Here is a 15,678-nt window from a genome sequence, read left to right as displayed (position 1 = left end):
TAAAGGGACCCCTGACTGTTAGGTCCAGTCGTGGCCAACTGGGGTTGCGGTGCTCATCTCGCTTTATTGGCCAAGGGAGCCGGCCTACAGCTTCCAGGTCATGTGGCCAGCATGACTAGGCCGCTTCTGGAGAACCAGAGCAGCGCACGGAAACACCATCTACCTTCCCACCGGAGCGGTACCTATTTATCTACTTGCACTTTGACGTGCTTTCGAACTGCTAGGTTGGCAGGAGCAGGGACCGAGCAACAGGAGCTCACCCCGTTGCAGGGATTCGAACCGCCGACCTTCTTATTGGCAAGTCCTAGGGTCTGCGGTTTAACCCACAGCACCACCCGCATCCCATGTGTAATTGTTTACAGTGGATCAAATGCCACCTTATTTATAATTGTCAATTTTCCGGCAAGCCTAGGGATAAGGTGTATGTAAGCATTCCTAGAAAATAGGATTGTAGCCAGTTTTAGTTATACTCAGAGTAGACTCATTGACATTAACAAACCTAAAGTCCATTAGGTTTTGTGTGTTCCTTCTCAGCATTGGACACAGCCCACAATAAATATATTTCTCATCATCAGAAATCCCACATACTGCTATCCTTCCCACCGGAGGCAGGCTGTTGTTGGAGATACATCAGTGACTTTTTTTTTATTGCAGGCATGAAAAAAGGAAAGCAGTTACAGATAACAAAAAGAAGAGATCATCCGCTTTGGTTCATCAAAGTGAGGACCACTCATCAGGATAATGGGGGACAGCAGCAGGAGGCCCCAAAGATTGTTAAGCCCTTAAACTATGATGCACAGTTGAGGAATACAGGCAGCCAATGGAATAAAAGAACAGTGTGTGGTTTTGAAAGAGAGGAAAAGATACAATTGGCCCAGAGCTTTGGGAGATTACTCCGCTAATCTTACTTCTCCATCCTTCTGTTTCCTTAGTGAGTCAGCAAATTGTCAACCCCCCCCCCCCAAGTAAACACTTGCTCCCCTTCTAAGGGGTTGTGTTTCATTATTTCTAAAATCCCATGTTGTGATTTTCGGATCATAGCAGAGCCTCCTGACAAAGCTCCTCCAATAGTCATTGAACTTTTCCCTCGATGGCTGAGAAGATGGGCTGATCCTCTTGTCTCCTCCGCTATAGTTCTAAGTGGAAGAGCCTGCGGTGCACAGCTGGAACTGGTGCCAAATTTACAGGCTCTGCAAGAAGAAAAGTGTGTTTGACAAGCTGCAGAAGTTTCTTCCATATGTTTAAGTTAGGCTTTGTGGGGTGTGTGTGGTTTTTTTACAAAATCCATTGCCTCGGGGGACGCCATGTTTCTGTTGTAAGCGAATGACATCCTGGGCAGATCTTCTTCAGCCATAGGCTCAAAGGTTTAATTGGCAACTCAATTTTTAATTGATAAATACCTAACAACAACTTTTCTCTCTCAATATTGCTAGTCCTTCATCCTAAGGTCCCAGGGTAGGCTGCAACAACTTAAAATACATTAAAAACAGTTTAAAACAAATTCAAAATCAATATCATTTTACTAATAAAATTTCCTTTTATTGATATTTATTGTGAGACGTCTCTGATTTATCCACTGTAATATAAGAAGCCCATTCCTCTTTTAAGAATATTTCCCCCCCCAGTGTGAAGATATAAAGCAGGCATAGGCAAACTTGGCCCTCCAGATGTTTTGGGACTACAACTCCCATCATCCCTGACCACTGGTCCTGTTAGCTAGGGATGATGGGAGTTGTAGTCCCAAAACATCTGTAGGGCCAAATTTGCCTATGCCTGATATAAAAAATAGATTTCAGTTTTGCGTAAGGAGAACCCTTAACAAACTACATTTCCCAGCATTCTTTGAGAAAGAAACTGTGACTGTTTAAAGCAGTGTTTCCCAACTTTGGGCCTCCAGCTGTTTTTGGACTACAACTCCCATCATCCCTAGCTAGCAAGACCAGCGGTCAGGGATGATGGGAATTGTAGTTCAAAAACAGCTGGAGGCCCAAGGTTGGGAAACACTGGTTTAAAGTGGTATGAGACTGTTTAAAATCTATTGTGTGTACATTATTGTACAGTAGTTCAATGACACATTCCAGCAAGGCAAAAACACCCAAGGAGGCTGCTCAGGGGCATGCCAGGGGGAAAGTGTCAAGTGACCTAGAGGGCCAGCATTTGGCTTGTGGGATTGATTTTGTTATAGTCCAAAACTTCTACAGAGAACCGGTTATTTATTTATTTAATTCAGGCCTAGGCAAACTTGGCCCTCCAGATGTTTTTGGGACTACAACTCCCATCATCCCTCGCTAACAGGACCAGTGGTCAGGGATGATGGGAGCTGTAGTCCCAAAACATCTGGAGGGCCAAGCTTGCCTATGCTTGATTTAATGCTTGATCTCAGGGCGGTTCAGTGGTGGAAGGCTGGTATAGCCAATGACGAGAAAAACTAAAATTCTAAGTTATTTTTATTGTTTTTATTGCATGTATATCTCCTCCAAGGAGCTCAAGTTTATCCTGACAACAACCCTTTGAGCTAGGTTAGGCTGAGAGACTGCGACTGGCCCAAGGTCACCCAAGTGAGTTTTGTGGCTGAATCGAACCCTGGGCACCTAGTCCAACACATAGTCCACCGTGCCATACAGACGAAGTGCCAATATTGGGGTAGGGGGAGACAGCTGCCGAAGTCTGCAAACGGAGAGAATTTCTTTTCTAGATGGCTGCGTCTGATCCTTTGAATTTGACTGCCGAGCAGACATCCATCCCCTCATCATCCTCTCTGTCTATACACCCTGCTCCGCCTTGAGAAAATAGCATGTTAAAATTGTCTCCTTAGAACTCCCACGCTCACTGCCTTAAACTGCCTTTTGTGTGCCGGCGTGAAATGATTTGACCTACTCTTGGAAGCTATTGATTATCTGTCAGGGCCAAGATCTTCTCAGCAGGAGCTTTTGCATGAAACATTTCTATTACTAACTGGGAACATGAGGGAGTGGGCTCGCGGCTCCGTCCAGATAGAGGGCAAATCACAAGTCTGAAACTCAAGACACGTACATCAGATCATGAATGTTCTGAGGCGGAGGGGGACTGCTGGGCACCCCGTGCAAAATGATCAAGGGGACGAGACAGCTCTCTCTTGAGGAAAGGTTGTGACATTTGGGGCTTCTTTTTTTTTTTAATGCTATTCACAATAAAGCAGTGAAATGAAAGATATCAGAAAAAAGAAAAAAAAGAACAAAGAAAGAAGTAAAAGAAAAAGATCATATGTGAAAATTTTTAAAAGTAGATAAGTACTCACAGTACATAGCCGTTTCCCATCTATATTTATATTCAATGGTATAATTTCATCTTGTCCTTATCTACCTTAAATAAATTGGGGCTCTTTTTGGGGGGGAAAGACTTCCACCGTTTACCTCACGCGTTTTTAATAATCTGTTTGTCAGAACCTCTGTTCTTCATATTTTCCCTTTGGATTTCCTTAATGTCTCACTTTGTATTTTTTATGTTACGCACAAGATTATTCTAAACACAACCAGATTTTTGTAGTCGAGCCCTGGTTTTGTAAATAATCATTTAAAAACTCCCATTGCTTCATAACCATAGTTTTGGATTTTCTCATTATTATATCCGTCAATTTTGCTAATTCCAGGTACTCGCAAAATTTCCCCAACCATTCTCTTTTTGTTAAGAAGCCACAACAACAACAAAAAGACATTTGGGGCTTCTTATGTTAGAGAAAAGGTGAATAAGAGGGGACGTGACAGAGTTTATAAAATTATGCACTGGGCTTTTCTCCCTTTTATAATGCTGGAACTCATGGAAATCCAAGGAAACTGAATGTTGGAAGATTCAGGACAAAATAAAGTACAGTGGTACCTCGGTTTTCGAACGTAATCTGTTCCAGAACACTGTTTGAGTTTTGAAACGTTTTAAAACCAAAAACTCAATAGCTGACAGCTGGGCTTCAGGATCCTGCACTCAGCAGAAGCCACATGGCATGTTCGACTTCCAAGGCTTGTTCGAAAACCAAATCATTTACTACCGGGTTTATGGCATTTGAAAACCCAAATGTTCGTCAATGGAGACGTTAAAAAATCAGGTCCTCCCTTAAAGAGGGCACATATTGCGGTGATACCTGGAAAACCGACTCCCTATATTGTGGGTGGGTAAGATTGGTTAACCACAATAACCGATTGGCAGGTCTCTTGAAGCTGGGTGCAATCTGGGCAATGGGACGCAGTCCAAACAGTTTGAGGGACCTATTTATGCCCATGCACGTGACCCAGAGCTTCCTCTTTTGGCGCATGCATTCAGAACACCCACCTACCTCTCCCTAATTTTAGGGGGTTTGCGCTTGACCTTGCTATGCCGTCACGTGCCGTCTGTCGTTGGGACAGGGGCATGGCAGGAATTTTCCCCACTTGGCTGACTGGCTGTTGCCATTTGGGTTTCGCCTGCTGCGTAGCAAATCGTCACAACTTGTAAGGTTGAGGATAGGCTCTGGTTCAGGTGATAGGGATGGGAGAACGCTCTCGCCATCCCTATGTGAAGGGTTTTCCGTTAAAGGAATCCAGGGACTCAACTTGGTTTGGTCAACCCCTGAGAGGGGGTTGTGCCCATGCCTGAGTCCAGGAGGACATTTGGGTGGCGGAGATAGCCCGTTCCCGGCTTTCCGCTATCCAGGTGTTCACCCTTGGCTGACCTATGCTGCTGCCCCTGGATCAGCGCTACCTGCATGGCAAGGAGCTAGTCAAACCAGAGCCTATGCAACCAGTCACTTTCTGTAAGCAATAAAGTTGTGGCCTAAATTCTGCCAAACCAAAATTTGAGTCACGTGTGAATTTATTTAGGGGGGAAGTTTCTGGGTCTGAACACACAAACCGAGGTACTGCTGTACTTCAGAGAGTTCAGCTATGGGACTGGCTCTCACAAGAGGCAGCAATGACCACCAACTTGGATGGCTCTACAAAAGGATTGGGCAAATTCATGGGGCGTAAGCCTGCCAATGGCTATTAGTTATTATGGCTATGTTGTTACTTCATTATCAGAGGCAAAATGTCTCTGAATTGCTGGGAATCCCAGGTGGGCAGAGAGCTGTTACCATCAGGTCCTCTTGCCGTCATGTGGAACTTGCGGCCCTCCAGATGTTATTAGACTCAACTTGAACCTACCCAGACCATGAGATCATCTTCTGAGGCTTTCCTTTATGTGCCTTCCCCTCGAGAGATCCAGAGGATGGCAACACGAGAACGGGGCCTTCTCTGCAGTGGCTCCCCATTTGTGGAATCCTCTCCCCAAGGAAGTTCACCTGGCAGCTTCATTATATACCTTTTGGCGCCAGGCAGAAATGTTCCTTTTCAACCAGGCCTTTGGCTGACCTGATTGACATCCTTTACCCTTTTAAAAATGTGGTGCTCTTTTTTTGGGGGGGGGCATGTTACTGGGTTATTGTTGTTATTTTGATTTTATATATTGTGATCTTTTCTGTGAACCGCCCTGAGACCTCCGGGTATAAGGCGGTATATAAATTCAATAAATAAATAAAATAAACTCCCATCAGTTCCAGCCAGCATTGTCAATGGTTCAGGGACAAAGAGAGATGTAGTCCAACACCATCTGGAGGGACACAGCTCCCCGTCCCTGGTTTAAGGTCAGTGATGGAACAGCCAGGAAAATGAAATAGTTCTACACACTGCTGTAGAGAAGATGAATGGAAGAGGCCTTACTTTGCCTGTCATGTGGCCCATTAGCAGTCTCCAAAGCAAGTGAAATAAAAAAATTCAAGGTCATATATATATATGTGTGTGTGTGTGTGTGTGTGTGTGTGTGTGTATTATGTTCATAACTGCATATATAAACCACATGTCTGAAACCCCACAGAAAAAGTCCTGAAACCATTTTGTCCCCCTCAAATTGACCTCAAATATTTCTCTGCAAGGTTGAAGAAAAATGGAAAAGCCTCCCCATTGTTTTTTCGTTCACAAATCCAGTCTGAAGGGTATGTCTGTATATGAATAGGGTGAGCCTGTGAGCTGGCTCAGGAACTAAGTATTTGTCATTACAAAAGACTGGCCAGGCTCCCCAGGGTATCCAATCAAGTGAGCATTAACAGGTAACCTGCCAGACAGGAGATAAACAACACAGTCAGATTTCTGTTGTAGACCGCCTTTTCTGTGATGTAGGTGTGATGCTTGTGGGGGGTGGTCTTGGGTTACACCACTTCTGTGATATATGTATGATGTATGGAGGGGTGGTCTTGAGCTCCAGGGAAGGCAATTTATTGTGAAGTGGCCTGTGAGAATATAAATCGAGAGGGATTTTGTAGAGAAGGGTGTCATAAGTTCATAGCAACGGTCATAAGTTCATAGAAACCACTCATGCTGGATTCTCTTATATTGGTCGTCCTGTCTCCTACCCTGCACAGAAAAAAAGAAGGGCATTTTAATTTTTATGGGGAGGGGAAGTGACTGGAAAAGTTAATTACAGGTAATGAAGTTTTTTTCAAAACAAAAAAATCCATGTAAGAAAAGCAATTTTACTGTAACAACAGAAATTACATTTCAGACCCAGAAGCCTGCTGAGCAACAGATTAGATTCCTATTTCATAGCTTAAGGTCTAAAAAAAATTATCGTCCCCTTCCTTGTCTCCCATGACAACTTTCCACCTCTGCTCTTTGTCCTTATTGCGTCTTTCTTTTAACTTCAGAAACATGTTCAAAGCAGTTTTATTTTTCAGAATGGCATTTCAGCCAAGAGATCCCAAGGAACCCGAACAGTTCACCAAGTCGCATTATTTGTTTTCTGTTTCTGCTCCTCTTCCATCGCAGCATTTACACTGGAAACATAACTCCTTGCTTTATGGAGGTAATTGGACGGTGTGGAGAAATGTGGCCTTGTTCTAAAAGCTTATGGGTCATCATCAGGTGCTTCAAGCTGGTATCGTGGAGCGGGAGAGGGAAAAGGTTTACACACAGCTATATAGGGTTAAGTAGTCTCTCTATATGCACCAGTAGAGTATTGGGCTTGTTAAAAGTTAATAGCATTTATAAAAACCGAGAGAAAGGGGGGGAGACATGTGTGTTACGACCTCGGCAGGAAAAGCAGACAGGTGCAAGATCCCAAACGCTTTTTAGTGCAACATCATTTTCTTGGCAGAGCATGGGCAAAATTATTACGGACACCAAATTTAAACAGTTGCACCTTCTTGGTGAAAGCAATTTCCTACGTTCAGTATATTTATTGGACATATATACATATGGACTTGTGGAAGGAAGGGAGAAAGAGAATCCTTTCCACAGGTTTGAAATTTTGGGTTGTATCCTGTGCTAGTCCTACCCAAAGTAGACTTGTTGGAATTAATGAACCTAAATTACTCGTGTCCATTAATTTCAATGGGTCTACTTTGATTAAGACAAGCATTTGATAAAGCTCCCGAATTCCTTTTTGTTTTGACTCCACTGCCAGCATCTATTTTGTCATTAAGTGGTCTGAAAATATATAGAAATATAATCTGGATTAATAGTTCAGAGGAACCTGGGCCATTAAGAATAAGAATCTATACACAGACTAAGTTTAACAGATGTAGAGTTTAATGTTCTAGCTCATGGGTAGGCAAACTAAGGTCTGGGGGCCAGATGCGGCCCAATCGCCTTCTCAATCTGGCCTGTGGACGGTCTGGGAATCAGCGTGTTTTTACATGAGTAGAATGTGTCCTTTTATTTAAAATGCATCTCTGGGTTATTTGTGGGGCCTGCCTGGTGTTTATACATCATAGCTGTCAACCTTCCCTCTTTTTTTTTGTGGGAAATTCCCTTATTCCAGCGCGGTTTCCCGCTGCTTCCTGCTGCTATCCCCGATTGTTAGATATCCCGTAGACAGGTGAGGCTGCTGATCCCTTATTTTTGAGGCTGCAGATCCCTTATTTTCCCTTATTATGTGTGCTTTTATTTAAAATGCATCTCTGGCTTATTTGTGGGGCATAGGAATTCGTTCATATTTTTTAAAAAAATATATAGTCTGGCGAGATCCACTCTCATCACCGCCCGTGTCACATCCGGATCGCACGTCGCCTTCTCCCCCGGGGTCCCCTGTAAACAGAAGCAGCCGCCAACCGCCCCCTCCAGGCTTTTGCATCCGGGCCAGCAGCAGCAGCAGCAGCAGCAGCAGCAGCAGCAGCAAGCAAGCAGCCTCGCCTCCTCGTCGTCGTCATCTGTGCGCCTGCATCCCCCGCATCGCCCTCCGCAGCCATGAGCGGCTGGAACAGCTACATCGACAACCTGATGGCGGATCAAACACAGTGGGGGGTTTTGGGGGGGCGACGCAGGGGTACGCATACCCCTAAACATTTTGTGAATGTTTGGCCTCATTGAGAGGTAGTATTTCAATATGATTAGGAAAATGAGAGTACAGTGGTACCTCGGGTTACAGATGCTTCAGGTTACATACGCTTCAGGTTACAGACTCCGCTAATCCAGAAATAGAACCTCGGGTTAAGAACTTTGCTTCAGGATGAGAAAGTGTGTTCTCCTTCATGGAGAGCACGTGTTGCGGTGGGGGCCGCCAGGACACTCCAAAGTTGGGGGCGGGCTAATTGATCGTTGGCCACTGATGCAATTGGGGCTTCCCTTGTTGTTGGGAAGAAGTTAATGTTGCCATTTATTGATTGACAGCCAGAAATACTAAAACTCCTTGCACGAGGCTAGGGCTTCCTCTTTTCGCCCGTGCAGCGGATTGCCCGTCCCTCCCTCCCTAGAATAGGGTTGTTCGCTTTGTTGTTTTTTTTATAATATTTATTAAATTTTTGTTTGACAATAAAGATATATAAAAAAACATACCAAATTCAGATATCCTTATTTCATAAACATCCTTGGACTTCCTCACGCCTCTTGTTCCTACTCTCTAAACTCATAAGTTTTACCAGCAAATTATTAACTTAATTTAATTTATCTATTAAAATTTCCCAATATTCAAATCTCAAATTTAATCTTTTAAGTTTCTCTTGTCAAAGATTGATTATAAAGTACCATTTATCCACAATTTATCTTATTTTTCAATTACATTAACTTTTACACATATAAATTATTAATTTGTTGGAGCCCTGATGTTACAGATCCTACATTTTTCTTAACATTCATACAGTTTACAATGCTTTTGTAGATAGTCTTTAAACTTCTTCCAGTTCTCCTCCTCCAATTCTTCTCCCTGGTTTCGGATTCTGACGGTCATCTCATCCAGCTCCATATAGTCCATCAGTTGCATCTGCCTAGGGTTGTTCGCTTTGACCTTGCTATGCCTGTCATCCCCTTCATGGATCACTGCCTTGCCGTGGCGAAGGGGCTTGAAGAACTCAGAGAAGCTATGAACTATGCCGAGCAGGGCACCCAAGATGAACAGGTCATAGTGGAGAGTTTTGACCAAACATGATCCACCTGGAGGAGGAACCGGCAAGCCACTCCAGTATCCCTGCCAAGAAAACTCCATGGACAAAGACAACAAAAGATATGACGCTGGAAGATGAGCCCCTCAGGTCGGAAGGCGTCCAACATGCTACTGGGGAAGAGCGGAGGGCAAGTACAAGTAGATCCAGAGCTGATGAAGCGGCTGGGCCAAAGCCGAAAGGACGCTCAGTTGCGGATATGCCTGGAAGCGAAAGGAAAGTCCAATGCTGTAAAGAAAAATATTGCATAGGAACCTGGAATGTAAGGCACAAGGAGAAGGGGACGGCAGAGGACGAGATGGTTGGATAGTGTTTTCGAGGTTACCAGCATGAGTTTGACCAAACTGCGGGAGGCAGTGGAGGACAGAGGTGCCTGCATTCTCTGGTCCATGGGGTCACGAAGAGTCGGACACGACTAAACGACTAAACAACAACAACAACAACAATGCCTGTCATGGGGTCGTCTGCTTTGGAGCGGGGGCCTGGTAGGAATTTTGTCCATCTGGCTGATTGGCTGGGGCCATTTGGTTTTTGCCTACTGCGTAGCAAATCGTCACAACTTGTAAGGTTGCGGTTAGGCATTGGTTTATGGTTTGGTTGGTTGAGGGGCATGGATTGGCTGTGCCTGCCCCTCTAATGCTGCTGCTGCAAGGGATTCCGTTAAAGGAATTGGGGGCTAACTATTGCTTGTCCACTCTGTCAAGGGGGCTCGGGCCATAGCAGTGAGCTCCTGGTTGCATTTGGGGTGAGGGCAGGTTCCCTGCTCCGCGTAACCCCCAAGTGTATTCCCCCATTCTGACTTTCGCATCGTGCGGAATGTCAGTCTGTCCCCCATGGTGGGGGCAGATAGTCGCAACCAATGCCTACGCAACCACTCACAAATTTGTATTTTAATAAAGTTGTGACCAAAATTATGCCAAAAAATTTAAACAAAAATTCCTGTGTGATGTGTGAGTTATTGGGGTGGACCTGGGGACCTCGACACGCAACAGAAATCGCACTGCAGCAGCAGGAGGCCCCATTAGCTAAAGTGGTGCTTCAGGTTAAGAACAGTTTCAGGTTAAGAACGGACCTCCAGACCGAATTAAGTACTTAACCCGAGATACCACTGTACCCCTAAACATTTTTTAAGGAAAAAAGGACTGATCGAACTTATGTGGTCTCAGTTCAGAGCACAGATGTACCGGTACATGCTGAAAGAGCCAACGTGTGCATGTAGAACACATTGATTTGATCTGATCCTAGTGGTGAGGACCAAGAAACCCACAGTTACCCTTGGCTGCATCTCACAAGCATTCTCCCCCATTTTATATTTTTAGGCACCAGGCAAAAACATTCCTCTCCAGCCAGGCCTTTGGCTGATTACAGCCTTTTAAATGTGTATGTGGGGAGGGGGGTTATTGTTTTGTTGTTCTGGTTTAATTATTTACTTGTGTTTTATTTTGTATTTTATTCTGTGAACGGCCTTGTGCTCTTTTGATGAAGGGTGGTATATAAATTTAATTAATTAATAAGAATAAGAGGTCAGCGTCTATTTGGGCTTTTGACAGCATTTTGTTTCGTTACTCAGCCTACTGAGATTTAAGTGTAAGTGTTTACGTTAATTAGCTAGATAAGTTTGTGTTTGTTGTTTTCTTACCTTCTTTTTTAAAAAAACGTATTATTAAAGATTTTCTTGGTTTACAAAAGTATGTGCAATGTCTCTCTCTCTTTTCTTCAAGTTACACTTTTTACAAATCAGTTTCATTTGTTGAGACATTGGGAAGAAAAGGGGGGAAAGAGGTGGAAAGGGGGAAAGGTGAGTGGTTTCTTACCTTCTGAGCCATTTTAATCTGTGTAAGTATTGGAGATTTTCTCTCTTGTAGAATTTTCTTTTAGGAAAGTCTGTGTGTGATTTTATGAAAGAAAAAATAAGAATAAGAATAATACATCTTAATTTTTTTAAAAAAACAAACAAAACTCTAGGCAGTAGACAACATAAAACAGCAAACAACATCCTTAAAACAAAAATATAACATAAAGCCACCAAAACAGAAATATAAAAGCATTTTAAAGGGATTTTTTAAAGGGAATTCATACAGATAAAGACAGGGCCTGATCTTATTGGTCAAGAAAAGACTGGGCAAACAGAGATTTATTTAAAAGACACCTGAAGCAAATGTACGGCAAATGTTGCACAAAAGCAACAGCAGAATATACCCCTTTTGGGAGCACTGCCATCGGACATTCTATAGGGTACGGACCTTGGAAGAGAATTTCCCTAGATGTTCTAAATGATCTTACAGGGACCAACACTACCTCAAAGGTTTGTTGTTAGGCTTAAAACTCTGCGAAAGAAGGGGATGTAAATATAGCAACAAATCAGCTCAGGGGCTGAGTATGAAGGACAAATCCTGAACGGTGCATGCAGCACTAAGTCAAACTCTGGGACTCTTTAGACCTGGGAGAGGAGACGGTAGAAGAAGACTGGAAAAAATTCAAGATTTATTTGCAAAAATATTGTAAATTGTATGAATGTTAAGCAGGATGTTTGATCATAAACAATTTGGCACCATTGAACTAGACAAAGCGAAGTATGAAGATAGGTTAATTTTATGAGAGAGAAAAAACAAACTTTTAGATAATTATTAGGCTAAGTTTAATGTTTTAAAGAGTGAAATAAATGTATCTAAAATTTAATATATAACATTGGAAAATTAGATTTTAAGGTGGGGATAAGGGGATAAATTGCTGGTTAAATCTTTATAAACTTGGAACGCAGGAGCGGGAGATGTGAGGAAGTCCAAAGAAGATAAGAAAATATGTTATGATATGTAATATTTTTATATGTTTTTCTTTGTGTATTTTAAGCAAAAAATCCTTAATAAATATTTATAAAAAAAAACTCTGGGACTCTTTAACACCTAGTTTTTGGTTTTTAGAATAACACACATACAGAATAACACACATATGTTCTGTTAAAATATATAAGAACCTACCAAGGAATTAAACAAAACCTGTCTGTTTAAACAAAACCTGTCTGTTGCTATTATGGACTTTAGGCATAATAACTCATTGATGGTAGTGGTGATGGTATCATTTTAGAAAAGAGATATATTTCCATGAAATTGAAAATGCATACCTGGATGCTTAATCGTTTGAAAACGTGTTTCTTAATTTGCGAGCTACAAAAGCCCTTTGTGATCCAGCACGCTAAACTCTTCAAAGCTAGATGGGATATCATCTGAACTCTGATGGGTTTGAAACATTCCCTGCCATCATTTAAGTGTAAACACAATTAAAAGCTTGCTACTTTAGCCAAATACCCCCAAACAAATACCTAAGACAATACTGATCACTTTCTCTTAAATGTGTGTTAGCTTCTCCCAGTGCCTACAACCTGAAAAAGGAAAAGCAATTTCAAGAGATAATTCCCAAGTTAAGCTTAACATGTTATTCAATAGCTTTCCCTAAGAACTTGATTCTATCTGTATAGATCCTTGTAAAGTCCTTTTGTTGCTCTTGTGTACATCAGTGATAATCTTGTTTTCAAGTTTACAACATTCAGGCATACTGAAGAGACTTAAAGCTGACAGAGAGACAACTCTCTTCATCTGCAGCCTTGGGCCTGATTTAACTGCAGTGCTATATAAACAAGAGCTAAATTCTGCCATCCTGGCTTTGTGTTACCTCGCTTGCCCCTAAAACACAACTGGGGAAACTTGGCGTTCTCTGGCTCAATTTCAGCAATTGAAACACTTGCGAAACCCTTCATTCAATTGATATACAAAGTTGGCTGCTTTCATTTGCACAAGATCAAATCCAAAACACTAAGGAAGCAGATTTTGAAGATCTCAACTTGAAACATTTCAGGAAAATGCCTAGGGAGCTTTTAGAAGCTATTACAGGAGCAGCTGTAGCTGTAGCTTTGCTCAGGAGCTTCTCATCCTAAGCTAAATACAGTCATACCTCGGGTTGAAGTAGCTTCGAGATAAGTATTTTTGGGTTCTGCACTGTGGCGACGTAATGGAGCGTGTTACTTCCAGGTTTCGCTGCTAGTGCATGCGCAGACGGTCAAAATGACACCACACGCATGCGCAGAAGCGGTGAATCGTGACCTGCGCACGTGCAGACGCAGGTTGCGTTCGGTTCTGGATGCGAACAGGGCTCCAGAGTGGATTCTGTTCGCATCCAGAGGTACCACTGTAGCAGGAACTGGAGAACATAAACAGATTGGACGGCAGCTAACCCATTTCTTAATATAAAGATCTGATCTAGTGCTCAGATGAGACCAAAGCATGAACCCTTTGTGGTCCTCTGGAAACAGTAGCTATGGCAAAGGTAAAAAAAGTAAAGGACCCCTGGACGGTTAAGTCCAGTCAAAGGCAACTATGGGGTTGCAGCACTCATCTCGCTTTCAGGCCAAGGGAGCCGGTGTTTGTCCACAGACAGCTTTCCGGGTCATGTGGCCAGCAGGACTAAACTGCTTCTGGTGCAACGGAACACCGTGATGGAAACCAGAGTGCACAGAAACACAATTTACCTTCCCGCCGCAGTGGTACCTATTTATCTACTTGTGCTGGTGTTCTTTTGAACTGCTAGGTTGGCAGGAGCTGAGACAGAGCAACGGGAGCTCACCCCACCATGGGGATTTGAACTGCCAGCTTTCTGATCGGCAAGCCCAAGAGGCTCAGTGGTTTAGACCACAGCGCCACCCGCATCCGGGACCGGGCTGTGGCCTGGAGAAGCACACCACAAAAGACAGTTGATGTTGCAAAATCAAGTGTGAACAGGAAGGTGCAGGAAATACAAGGTGGGGGTTCAGTCAGTAAAGGCAACAGGGAACCATGGAAACCAGTCCAGGGTAAATGCTGCAAAAAGGAATTAGAAGAGATGCTGATATTGTTCAAGGAGGAACACAGACTCTCCAAATGTCCCTATTTTCCAAGGACAGTCCGTTTTAGAGAAGTTGTCCCAGTTTCTGATTTGATACCGGAATATCCCACTTTTCCCTATTTTCATTGGAGAAATGTTGGAGGATATGGAGTTGTCCAACCCCTGAGCCATCTGAAGCCCTTTTTAAATGTTTTGTTACATTTTTATATAGTTGGAAGCCTCCCAGAGTGGCTGGGGCAACCCAGTCAGATGTGTGGGGTATAAATAGTAAAATTATTATTGTGGAATGGGTCGTCCCTATTTGCATCAGAGAAATGTGGGAGAGTATGGGAATGGAGATAAATTGCTGGGCATTCATTCAGAAACACCTTCTTTAAACAAAACAAATAAGTGACCGTGGTGCTGAAGGACTTTACAGTGACACAGCGGGGTGGGAAGAAGAAGACAAGGTATTTGTGTGGTTCTGATGATGAATGGTGCAAGGAAAAGACATTAAAAAATTGGCTACACAAAGTCAACACAGTTATAGCAGAATGTCCTTCACACTACAAAACATTTTGGTTTAGACAAGCCTATCCAGTTATATAGATTGTTGCCATGTGTTGTAATCAACATGTCTATTCTTTAAATGTTTTAAATTGACCTATTTAACTGTTTTTATCAATACTTTTATTTTTCAGTTAAATATGAGGAAAGAAAAGCAGCACGAAGCTATTTAGAACATAAAATTTAAGGAGTTAGAAGAACAAGGACACTTGTCCTTAAAAAAAATAAAATTGGTGACAATAGCTGAAGTGGGGCAAGTTTACCTCAGTGTTTCACACCTTTCAAGTATGCAAGCCAAAGCGATGGAAACAAAATGCTTCCAGGAATATTGCCTCATTCTGATATTACAATAAATAAATTCCTGTGGGTGAACAAAAACAGCCAGCATAATCACAAATATTTTGGCACCAAAATAACTAGAAATCTCACTTAAGGACTTAAGGTTTGTTTTTTTTCCTTCACTTGGATCTGATGCTTTCAAGAAGGGAGACAGGAAATTCTTCAGCAAATACCTCACCACAAAAGAAGACAAAAGCTGGCAAAACTTCGCATGAAAATCTGCACATCCTGTTAGATGCAAATTTAGAAAGAATGGCTATAATTTAAATAGACATCAAATACATTTTACTATAGTGGGGAAGCCTGTGATCAGGTAACCTGTTTGCCTGATCAATCTGCTATCTGCTATGGAGTTGTTCTTGGGCAACTTCAGTGTTCCTCCTTTTCCTTCTCATGGCTTTTTATATATCAGTTATTGAACCAGATAGCCCTTAAACTTTTCAGAGGGCCCTTCAAGTGGAGGACTGTCCTCTGTAAAGTAGCACACATAAGGTCATTCTCTG

The 15,678-nt window shown here is 42.7% G+C and overlaps 1 protein-coding gene and 1 long non-coding RNA gene across 9 annotated transcripts in view; one reads left to right on the top strand and one right to left on the bottom strand.

The window, feature by feature from the left end:
- Positions 1–15,678, bottom strand: part of LOC310826833 — a 338,675-nt gene that overhangs the window by 172,046 nt on the left and 150,951 nt on the right. The gene's annotated exons all lie outside the window — the stretch shown is intronic.
- The window catches only part of LOC310826808 (cryptic protein-like), a 189,445-nt gene that overhangs the window by 154,356 nt on the left and 19,411 nt on the right, over positions 1–15,678 (top strand). For 7 of the 8 annotated variants that reach the window (XR_014555983.1, XR_014555984.1, XR_014555985.1 and 4 more), the window contains one exon: positions 655–1,547. The exons of the other annotated variant lie outside the window; for it this stretch is intronic. The gene's annotated coding sequence lies outside the window, so the exon portion shown is untranslated. Of the gene's footprint in view, positions 1–654; positions 1,548–15,678 lie in introns of those variants that run through there. 8 annotated transcript variants of the gene reach the window in all.

The sequence above is a fragment of the Podarcis gaigeae genome (assembly GCF_964106915.1).
Source record: "Podarcis gaigeae genome assembly, chromosome: 11".
In the NCBI taxonomy this organism is placed as follows: Eukaryota; Metazoa; Chordata; class Lepidosauria; order Squamata; family Lacertidae; genus Podarcis; species Podarcis gaigeae.
The sequence above is the reverse complement of the archived record's forward strand: the minus strand, read 5'-3'. Positions and strand labels throughout refer to the sequence as shown.